The following is a 10,545-nucleotide window of genomic DNA, read 5'->3' as shown; positions in this document are numbered from 1 at the left end:
ACCCTTAGATTGTTATATGGAAAAAGAAAACAGCAGCTTGATTTGTGGAGAAAAAATAATGGGAAGCTAGTGCAAAATGGTGTCTCCACTACTGAGTTACCAGAACCAGTAAGAGAATCATCAGGTTCTATTCTAATAGAGGCTCCTCCCTGGTGCTGGTAACTAATAGGCTTAGTAGGATGGGATATAATTATATATATATGTATATATATATATATATAGAGAGAGAGAGGTGTCTGAAAGGGCTCTTAAAGGGGACGATGACTTTGGTAGAAATATCACAATACACATCTGTGTGCAGGGATAGGATGTACTGAGCGAGTGCTTCTTTCTTCTATCCCTGTCTGCTTGTCCTCTGAGCTGAAGTGGAAAATGTGCTTCTCTTCAGTATGGAACATGTTTCAGTGTGGAAATGCACCACACATTGGATTCTCAGAGCTGACTAGCCTGTGGACCTTCAGTTTCTGTTGGATTTCAACACCCATCAGCTTGAACCAGCATGGCCAACATCTGGAGGCCACCAGCTTGGGGAAGGTGGTTGAAGTGCTTCCTGAAGCTGTAGTAAGCTGGGAATTCCTCTGCAAGTACAAGACCTTCTCCAGCCTTGTTCTGCATTCATCAACCAAGTCAAACCACTGGAAAACCTTGAACCTTGCATTATCATCCACATTGTGATAGCTAGTACCTTGACCATGTCCACTTGTTTGCTATGAATTATTTTCAAAAGTATTTTCAGCAAAGTGCTTTGTAATCTTTGCAAAAATAAAAATGGTGAGATGCATTATTGCTCCATTTGGGGTTGGAAGTTGGGAAAGAATGAGTTATAAGTGGTTTACCCAGGGCAACTGAGATTGTGTCAGATATGTGACTCAAATGTAGATTTCGAATGCAGATCTGTGCTCACTGGGGAGGCCATGTGGCTTGTGTACATAAACTCAGACTGAAGCCTGTGTTTTTGAAATCCAGAGCTTTCTCCCTCCTTGTATAATAAGATTCATATTTGGTTTTGACCATTGGGCATTGCTCCATCAGATTGGCTGGTGGGTCTCAGTGAAGTTAACTGATAGGCGGCGATAATTCCTTCTGGCAACTTGCTTTGTGCTTTTGCTTAATTGGTAAAACAAGCTTATCGGTCACCATGTTCCGTAGTAAAAATATTAAATTACACAAGTCTCTGAGGAATGGGCGGGATGAAAGCTGAGAATGGTTAGCAGAAAGAATGTGGGTTTGGCTTTCTTCTCTTCCCTTTTTCTCTTTCTATTCCTTTCAGTAGACAATTAGCTTGGCAAGATGCAGCATGCTAAAGTTGAGGGCGAAAAATAAGAGTTCGTCAAAGCGTTCATACAAACCATCTGTGTGTATGTGTGCAGCTCCATTTCAAGTTTCGGAAGGTTGGGGGGCAAACAGATTTTCAGTGCTGAGTGAATGGAGGGCAAATGCTGCCCAGAGGAGTGTTGGTGCAAAAACTGTTTAGGAGGGGAAGACCATTTGAGCAGGAGTAGGAACATGTGGCTCTCCAGATGTTGTTGGACAACAACTCCTATTGCCTTGCTGACCACCAGTTATGCTGGGTGGGACTGATGGGAGTGGTAGTCCCACAACAACAGCAGCCCAACAGGTTTCTCAGCACCCCCGCTCTAGAGAATGAGGTTGATAGTTTGTGGGTGCCCTTGTGTCCCCAGTGACAGTGCAAGGTCCAAGTAACCTCCTTGGCTTGGAGTGTCTTTAATCAGGTTAGGTAGACCCTATCTGGACAGAGATAGATAGCCTAGTTTCATTTATCTATGCTCTGATAACCACCTGGCTGATTTCAGAGGTGATTCCAGAGGGCAGTGGGACTGGTTCTGCTGCACTGGGTGCCGAGCCTAGGGGGCGCCACCACTGTGATGTATTGAATTGAGCATAATGGAAGGTGAGAGGTGGTGGGCACTGAATTTTAGCTTTGCACAGGGTGCCTCTGAAATGTGAAAGACCAAAGTCTGTCCCTGTTGATTTACTGCAAGGCATAATATGTGGGATTGCCTTTGAAAATGGTTTGGAAACCTCAATTGGTTGAAAAGACAGTGGCAAGACAGCTAATAGGACCAGCTTTGCCAACCTCCCTGGTTTCCAAGCACAATTCAAAGTGTTGGTATTAACTTTTCAAGCACTAGATGGATTGGGGGCATGGTTACTTGAAAGAGTACCTTATAACCTGCATCTAGCCTAAATCCTTGGTCTCCGAAGTTTTTTGGGCTAGTGGACACATTCAGAATTATTAGAAAGTGCCATGGGTTCCAGTCACAAAATGGCTGCCCTGGGGGAGTGACATATCACAAAATGGCTGCTGTAGGGAAGTGTCATAACACCAAATGACTTATGAGGGATGTGGAATAATGGCTTCAGTGTAGGAGAAGCTGAGGCTAGATCTAGGTATATATAAAAAATGCTATGAAAATGCTTTTTAAAAAACGTTTTGAAAAATACATTGAATTCGGCAAAGCTCACTGTCGCCATCTTGTGTCATATTTGTATATTGCACTTTAGAACACATTTAAAACGTTTTATTTGCAGTTGTATAACTGAGTCCCTACAAGCATTGGAGAAGCGTTTCAGTTAAATGAGTTGCAATCAGGTTATTCAAAACGGAACTCCACAGCGCCATCTGGTGTCACAGTCTTAGAATGCATAAACAACACATTTAAAGCATTTTATTTTATTTTGCTTTGCCAATGTAGCTGAGCCCTGAGACAATGCATACAAGAAAGTAACAGGAAGAGCAAGCTTCTCACATATTGTGGATGTTTGAGTGGTATTTCCTGAGACATTTCACGGGCACCATAAGAAGTACAGGCAGGCACACTGGTGCCCATGGCAAAGTCATTTCCTGAGGTCTTTCTCTGCACTGAATGAATGAGGGGGGGGGGGTGGCTTCTAAGTGGGGGTTTTCAGCGAACTGCCCTCCTTAGACAGGCCTTCCCATGTATTGTTCTTTTTGGAACCTGTTGACGTCCTTTTTATTCTCCCAGATCTTTTAGCACGCTTTAGATCCTTTGCACTGTAGGCTGTATTCCAGTTTAATACACTGCTATTTTACTCTGTTTTAGATTTTGCGTGCATGTATTATTTCATGGTTTTAATAACTTTTATTTCAAACCTCCCCAAGAACTTCGGGTTCTGGGCAGACTAGAAATGAAGTAAGTAAATAAATCATTCATAGCAAAGTTCAACAGCTTAAATTTAATTGCACTGTTTCTTCTCTCTTTTAATTTCTGTCTCTAAACACATCTGCACAACGATTTCTCCATGTCCAGGGAATAATTTCTTCTGGGACATGAGGGACTGTGAGAAAATTAGCTGTAATGCTCTGCCGGGAGAACCGCATCCCAATGCTACCTTGGCTCTGTGCTGCCACCAGACAGGCAGCTGTCTGCCTGGTAGAGCTTCTGAGACTAGTATGCTTAACCAAAATGCAAAGAGGAGTTGTGGATGGGCTATATTTTGATCGTTTAGGCTGGGTGGCAGAGCACCCTCAGCAGGTGCTCAGGGGAGCAACTGAGGCAAAGTCAGAACTTTTTAACGGAGAAAAATATACAAAACGAGCAATTAAATGGTTAAGCATGAGGCTTCCCAAGAGAAAAGAGAGAAGAGGGAAAGGAGGGGTTGTGGGGTTGAATGGTGCAGCTGCACAGTCTGGCTTTCAGCTTCTTGTCTTGGTGGGAGCAGTTTGGGAGAGCAGTTGGAGAAAAGGAAAGTTAAAAGACGGAGAAAGAAATGTCCCTATCCTTTCATTTAGACTCTGTTAAGGAAGAAGACATGGGAGCTGGGGAAGCAAGCAAAGGAACTGCTGGAGGAGTGAGGAAGGCCAGAGGCATTTTAAGAGGGTGGAAGAAACTCAGGGGAACTCTGGCATGCCAGGAGGAAAGTAGTTCAATATGCAAAAGCGTCATCCTGGAAGAGTTACTCCCAGGTTTGCTGAAAAGAAGCTGTTGCTTAGCAGGCAATAGTGAGCTATGCTGGCAAGTCACAGCACAGCATCCTTTATTTACCAGGGTTCTGAGTAGCTGTCTTCAAGCCGTCTCAATGTGTGTAGGGTGAACATGCACTGGGGTGCTGTGGCAACCAGCATGCAAGCTCCACATCTCGTCCCCTAAGAGTGGCCATTGGAGGTGGGGAAAACCTCCTGTACTCAGGGATGCTTCTTACGTCTTTGAGAGCCCCGGCTTTCTTTCCTTTCCTCTTTTTTCAACAGCAACAGAAATCTTTGTTGCTGCAAGCGTCCTATTTACTGCCCTGTGTCCCAGGGACAGAATGCCTCATGAGAATGGCAAGGGGGCATTTGGGGTGGGGAGAGAGGGCTGTCCATACTGGCAGACTGACTGCCTGACCTCCCCGCTCAGGCTACTTCATTGGGGACACTGCTGGCTTCAGTGCTTGTTGCGCAACGGTCCAGCCTGTCTAACTCACAAGAGTTTCCAGTTAGTTCATTCTCGCTCTCAAAGGTTAAGCATTTCATTACTGATCACCCAGGATCTTCTCTTTGGTTTTTGTGCCTTTATTCTCTTTATTATGTTGGAGTAGTAGTTATGAAAATACTGATGAATTAAATTGTTGCTGCGCAGACTTGCCATTTGGGGGTGAATGTGGGTATCATAATTTCAGTTGGAGGGCAATTATTTAATGTTTGATGTTTTAGCGTGTTTTTAATTTTCTGGGAGCCAGAGTGGGCAGGGTATTAATAATAATAAGAAGAAGAACCGAATGTAGCACATTTTCAGTTTGACCATTATGAAGAAGAACAGAGAACATAACACTGCAAGTTACTTGGATTCCTGGTCTGATCTTCACAGACTTGGTTGAGTTTCAGTCCTAATGAGCACAGCAGCTCATCCCTGGTAGGTCCTGTCCCATGAATCAGTTGCCAAGCCTGAAAGTCCCTGGCTCCCCACAGCTGTCTAATTCCTTTCCTCTCCAGGACTTTCCCCAAGCAATCAGAGATTGCGCCTATGTGAGGTTTGTCACTGCTCTGCCCATTTCAGCCCTCTTCTGGATCTTGGAAACAGGGGGGAGGGGAGCTCATCACAGTAGGAGGGTGAGACACCAGCCTGACTCATCTCTGCCTCTTGGTCTCTCTCTTCCCACCCACCTGCTTCAGCTTCTGCCTCTGATTCTGCCACAGACTCTCCCTGCTCACTAAGCCCTGTTACCTCTTCAGCTTCCACTCATCATTGTCCTACCACCATGCCCCAGGCTCTGGGCCTTCTTCCCTTGGTGGTTCCCCAGCTGGTTCCTCCCATCCTTCCTCTGTGTCCAACCCGTCAATGACACAAGGCTTCCTGTCTCTCCCAATTCCTAAAAAGAATGGAGGGTTTTTGGGTGTGCACACAGACTTTGGAAGCGTTGCCTCTTCCCCCATGTTTTATTTAGCTTTTTTGGGGTGGGGTTTGGGGATAACTGGTTTGCCCAGGTATCTGTGTATTTTCTTTTCCTTCTGTGAAAATGGGTATTTTGTGGTGCTCATAACACTAAGTCTTTCAGATTTCTATTTGTGTGTCGGTACCCAAAAGATTTGGATAATCTTGTCCTGAAATGTTCCGAAGCCACTACTTATCCCAACTGTTTTTTATTTTGGACAGAATTGATTTCCACTGCAGACAAGGGCATTGTGTTTGTCCATTGTTCTTTTAGATCTTTGCATACGAACTGTAGGAAATTAATTTTAATGATTCAACATATTAGTGCCTAATGAATTTCAGATTATTTCTAATGGTCAGTTGCACAAGATTTCTTTATTTGTGTGTAGCGCTAGACTTTTATACTAGTGTTGTGGTTTTCAGTGTCAACCAAAACCAGGACAGTCCATTGTTAGTAGAAAGAGGGACATCTGGAATCATGTCCAGAATTAATCCACGGGCTAAATTCTGAAAACCTCGGGGAAAATCTGGATTATTCTGGATTGGTGACAGCTCTGCAGAAAGTTACGCAAAACCTCTATTCCCCCTTCCCCATTTTCTGATTTTCCCTAAGGCACCAGACCAAGAGTATCAGAAGCAAATATGTGCCTAGTGAATGGCTATGCATCCATTTGAATATTGCTTGTACTCAGTGCTACTGTTCTGTTCTTGGAAGACTCTTTGATCTATCAACGGGTTTTTGTGAATGGGAAGAAGTAATTTCCATAAATGCCCTTCTTTCTACGTTCCCCTGCACCTCCTCAAAACTGCTCCAGGGGCTTGCATGACGCTCACAGAAGCCCCTGGTTCCGATTCTGGTTCAAGGCGCCTTCTGTGGATGGAAGGGCAGCATTGGCTACAACTACTGTACCACCATATTCACAGGTTACATCCATTCCCACAGATGATGCAAGATTTGCAAGTGAGACTTATCATTGTAAATACATGACTTCCCCCAAAGCATCCTGGGAACCCTTGTTTACCCGCTACAAAGCTACAATTCCCAACAGCCTTAACAAACTACAGCTTCCAGTATTCTCTAGGAGATGTCATGCACTATAAATGTGTGCTGGACATGCTTTAAATGTGTAGTGTGGATCTACTGATTATCTGGGGTAGGCTAAAAAGTCAAAACCTTGCAAGTTTGGTTGCTCATCAGTGGCTCTGGCCTGTTTGCACAGCACACATCTGTTTCCAGACCAATTCTGGTGCATCCTCTGGCTGACATCATCTGACACACATTGATAAAACAGGATGACTCCATATGTTGCAGCATATGTACATATGCTTGTGATTCTGTAACGGTGACATTTAGACATGTGTCATGATGAGTAACATTAGAAAGAAATTCAAAATGTGCCACTTTGTCATCATAGTAGGACAATTTAGTTTTAAGTATCCCATGCTTCTGCTTTCCCCTCTTATCCTCTACCTTCAGAAAAACCCCATAGAAGACCAGGGGTAGATAACTGCAAATTCAGCTGGTACAGAAGCTTAGCACAGATTGCAAAAAAGAGAAAAAGAAAGAAGCCTTTTGCATGCATATTGCAATTTCTCCACTGTGCTTACAATTCATTTTAATGCCATCCTAGAGTTTATGTAGTGAACTACTTGAAAAAAGAAACCCCCAATTTCTCCCACCATTTTCTTCCCCTTAGGAAGAGCAGGCTTGCAGAGATGGTGGTGGTGTCGATTGGGTCTATGATGGGGAACAAGGGTGAAGCACGCCTCTCCCCAATTCAGCTCACACACCCTCTGCTGGCTGCTGGTGAAACAACAATCAACGATACAGTGCCAAAGTGTACTCTCATCTTCATCTAATTTGGTCCTAAGACGATGGAAGGTACAGCCTTTGAGCAGTGAAGCTCCTTCAGCTCAGCTTGTTCAGAAATTTGATATTAACCCTATTCAGGCTATGCTGATCTAAGAGGCAAGAGTTTGGCTGCACACATTCACCCTGCATCTGCTCCCCCCTAAACACTGCCTGTAGGTTTGGGAGGTTGTCTGCCATGGAGCAGATAAAATGGTGATGGAACACAGCAGCACTCTCCACATGCCACACATTTAAAGCACATTTATATTGCTTTAACAGTTGTTGCTTCCCTCCAGGGGTCTAGAGCTTACCATTCACTGAGCTACAATTCCCAATACCCTTAACAAACTACAGGTCCCAAGTTTCTTGGGGGGGGGGGGAGTCATGTCCTTTAAATGTGCCTTAAATATATGGTGTGGATGGCTCCTCTCCCCCCATCTCCCCCATGCTCTGATCCTTGAAATTATGGGGCTTTCGCTTCCCTCAAGTGGCCTGCCTTGATTTAACCTGGCTAATTTTGTGCTGTGTTGGTATTGCACTCCCAGCAGTCAAGCTCATGGGAGGACTGAGACTGCTGTTTCAGGTGGCAGCGAAATTCTGTCTACCTGGCTAGGAAGGTTAAGGGGTAGGGGTTTCAGTCAGTCTAGGGCTGCCATACATCCAGATTTCCCCGGACATTACCAGGATTTCAAAGGTGGAATTGATGTCCAGGGGGAATTTTTTGGCGTTTTAAGCTCAGCAACGTTTGGGGTGTCCTGGTTTTTATTTTTTGAAATACGGCAACTCTAAATGAGTCAGTGTAAAGGAGTGTAACACCCCCTTCATTTCTCTCTCTCTCTCTCTCTCTCTCTCTCTCTCTCTCTCTCTCTCTCTGTGTGTGTGTGTGTGTGTGTGTGTGTGGTTTAACTATAGAAAAAAGAGCAATGTGACACAGAGAGTGCATTGGGAAAAGAAAGCAGATGTTGTAAAATATCTTCTTTCATGTTCCCCGTGTACCAGAAATGTGCAGGCATATGCTGCCAGAGCCTCAGTTGGAGCACAGAGTGAGGCTATATCTTGCACATCTGGAAGCTATTTGGCAGGGTGTAGAGTTCAAATGCTTCCTGCCTCAGCTGGTTTCAGTCCTACCTTTTCTTTCTCTCTCTCTTCAGAGCTGGAGCTCAGCTTGGGACAGTTCAGTGCACAGAACTCATTAACGTGGGGTGGAGCTGTGGTGGTTGGGGGGGGCAGGGCTCCCAGATAGCTTTAGCACAGCTCATTTCAGCGCTGATTTGAGTTCTGCCTTGCTGCTGCTCTAGTTTCCTTCTTTCCTTCTACCACTTTGGCTGCGCTAAGGAATGGGACTGAAAACGCAGGAGGGCAGGGAGGGGAGGGGGTTAGGAGGGAGAGCGAGAAGCAGAAACGGTACCACAGCTGAGTGAAAGCTGGCCCTCTATCAAAAGACAAAATGTACTTGGACAAAGTCCAGTACATGAGTTAACTTGAGTGCAAAGCAAGCCATTCAGAGCATAGAAAATAAAGAAAAATAAGGCCTTTGCTTCAGACTTGGAGACCTGCTTTTCGCTCCTTGCCGAAACCTACCACAGTTTGATATTTGTATTCAAATAGAAATGGAAAGGGGAAGGTCTCTCTTTCCCCAACGCACATTTATGTCCCGTTTGCTAAATGGCTGCTGCACAAGGAGAAGTGGGGTCTTCTGTATCTGGCAAAGGCTGCTATGAACTCAAGGCCTTTGCACTTGGCATGGAATGCAAAATATGGGCCTCCCATGATTCTGAGTATTCGTAGGAGGCCAACTGGCCTCTGAAGCGGAATGTCCCCGTTTCTGCAGGGATTTTGTTTTGACAAGTCCTGAGACATGGAAGCCTAGAAGGCCTGTGGGAGAGAAAGTGGCCTACAGGGGGGAATGGAAAGCTATGGGTGGGGTGGGCAGAACAGGAGGCTAGCAAGAGGGGAAGGGCGACAAAGAACATTGAAAGGCATAGCTAGGTCTTGGGAGCTGAAAGTACAATCCTAACCATAGCCACATCTGCATGATTCCCAGAGTGGTTTAACAATTACTCTCTCTTTCCAAGGAACTCTGAGGAATATGAGGGGGAACAGGGGTCTCCTGATGATTCTCAGCACCCTTAACAAACGATTCCCAGAGTTGCATGGAAAATGGGGATGATTTTCAAACCCCTCTTGACAATTGTCGCTATGTGAGGGTAATAGGGGTCTCCTAACAACTGCCAGCACCATTTACAAATTACACTCCTCAGGAGTCTTTGAAGGAAGCCCTTCCTGACTGTGTGGTATGACATATGTCCAACTTTTCCACACCCAAAACTGGCATGTGTGCTGGGCAACTCATGGGATCCACACCTTGCCCTTACCTCAGAAAAAGTGCTTTTATCTGCGCAAGAGCGCAGTGTGAGAATGTGGCACCCAAGATGGCTGCTGCGATCTCACGCAAAAAAATGGGGTGTTCTGTTTTTCTGGGGCACTTGGGAGGTATGGTGTGCTACTGCTTTAAATGAATGCTGAGGATGTGGTCCATGCCTATGCAGAAGTAAATTATTTGAAATTCAGTGGGACTTGCTCCCAGGTAAAAGGGGCTATGATTGCAGCCTTAGTTGGTGGAGTCCATGGCTACAGCTAAAACTCTTGCCATTTTGTCTTTTACTTGGGGCTGCAATAATTCACTAGTTTATCCCATGCTTTGCTCTCCCCCACCCCTTTCCCCCATGCTTTGCTTTTCTAGGATTTGACATTCAGCCCCTGGCACCTTCAGCTACCTGTCTTATACCTGGTCAAGCAATTTGTATGTTGAGTGTAGTAAGATCTACTCTGCCTGAAAGCAGCTCTGCAGTGTTTTTCACCCTTTGCTTCCTGACCTTGTTAACTGGGGATGCCAAGGACTGAACACAAGTGTTTCTGAGTGCAAAGCAGGCACTCAGCCATTTTGTTAGGGTCCTCTCTGCTCCCATGCCTTTCCAACTAAAAGGCTCTCAGGTAGCATCCCTGGGATTGGCTTCTGCCAGAGGCCTTGGGGAGCAGCTGCCAATCAGAGTTGATCAGAATGAATGGAAGAAGTGTGATTTGCCATAGTGAACTAGCAGAACTGTCATGTGTTCTTCCAACAAATGGGCAGCTGCTGAAAAGAGAGAGTCCCTCCTTCCTTGATTTTCTTTTCAGAGAAAATCAGGGACAAGCTCTGTGCACCATTCTCAGCGAAGGAGGGACTAATGTGGTCTCTCTTGTTTAGATGTGCTGTAACCTTTTATTGCAGCCTTCAAAAAGCAAGGTGGAAGCTGAAAA

Source organism: Podarcis tiliguerta, assembly GCF_965153285.1.
Source record: "Podarcis tiliguerta genome assembly, chromosome: 11".
Classification (NCBI taxonomy): Eukaryota; Metazoa; Chordata; class Lepidosauria; order Squamata; family Lacertidae; genus Podarcis; species Podarcis tiliguerta.
The sequence above is the reverse complement of the archived record's forward strand: the minus strand, read 5'-3'. Positions refer to the sequence as shown.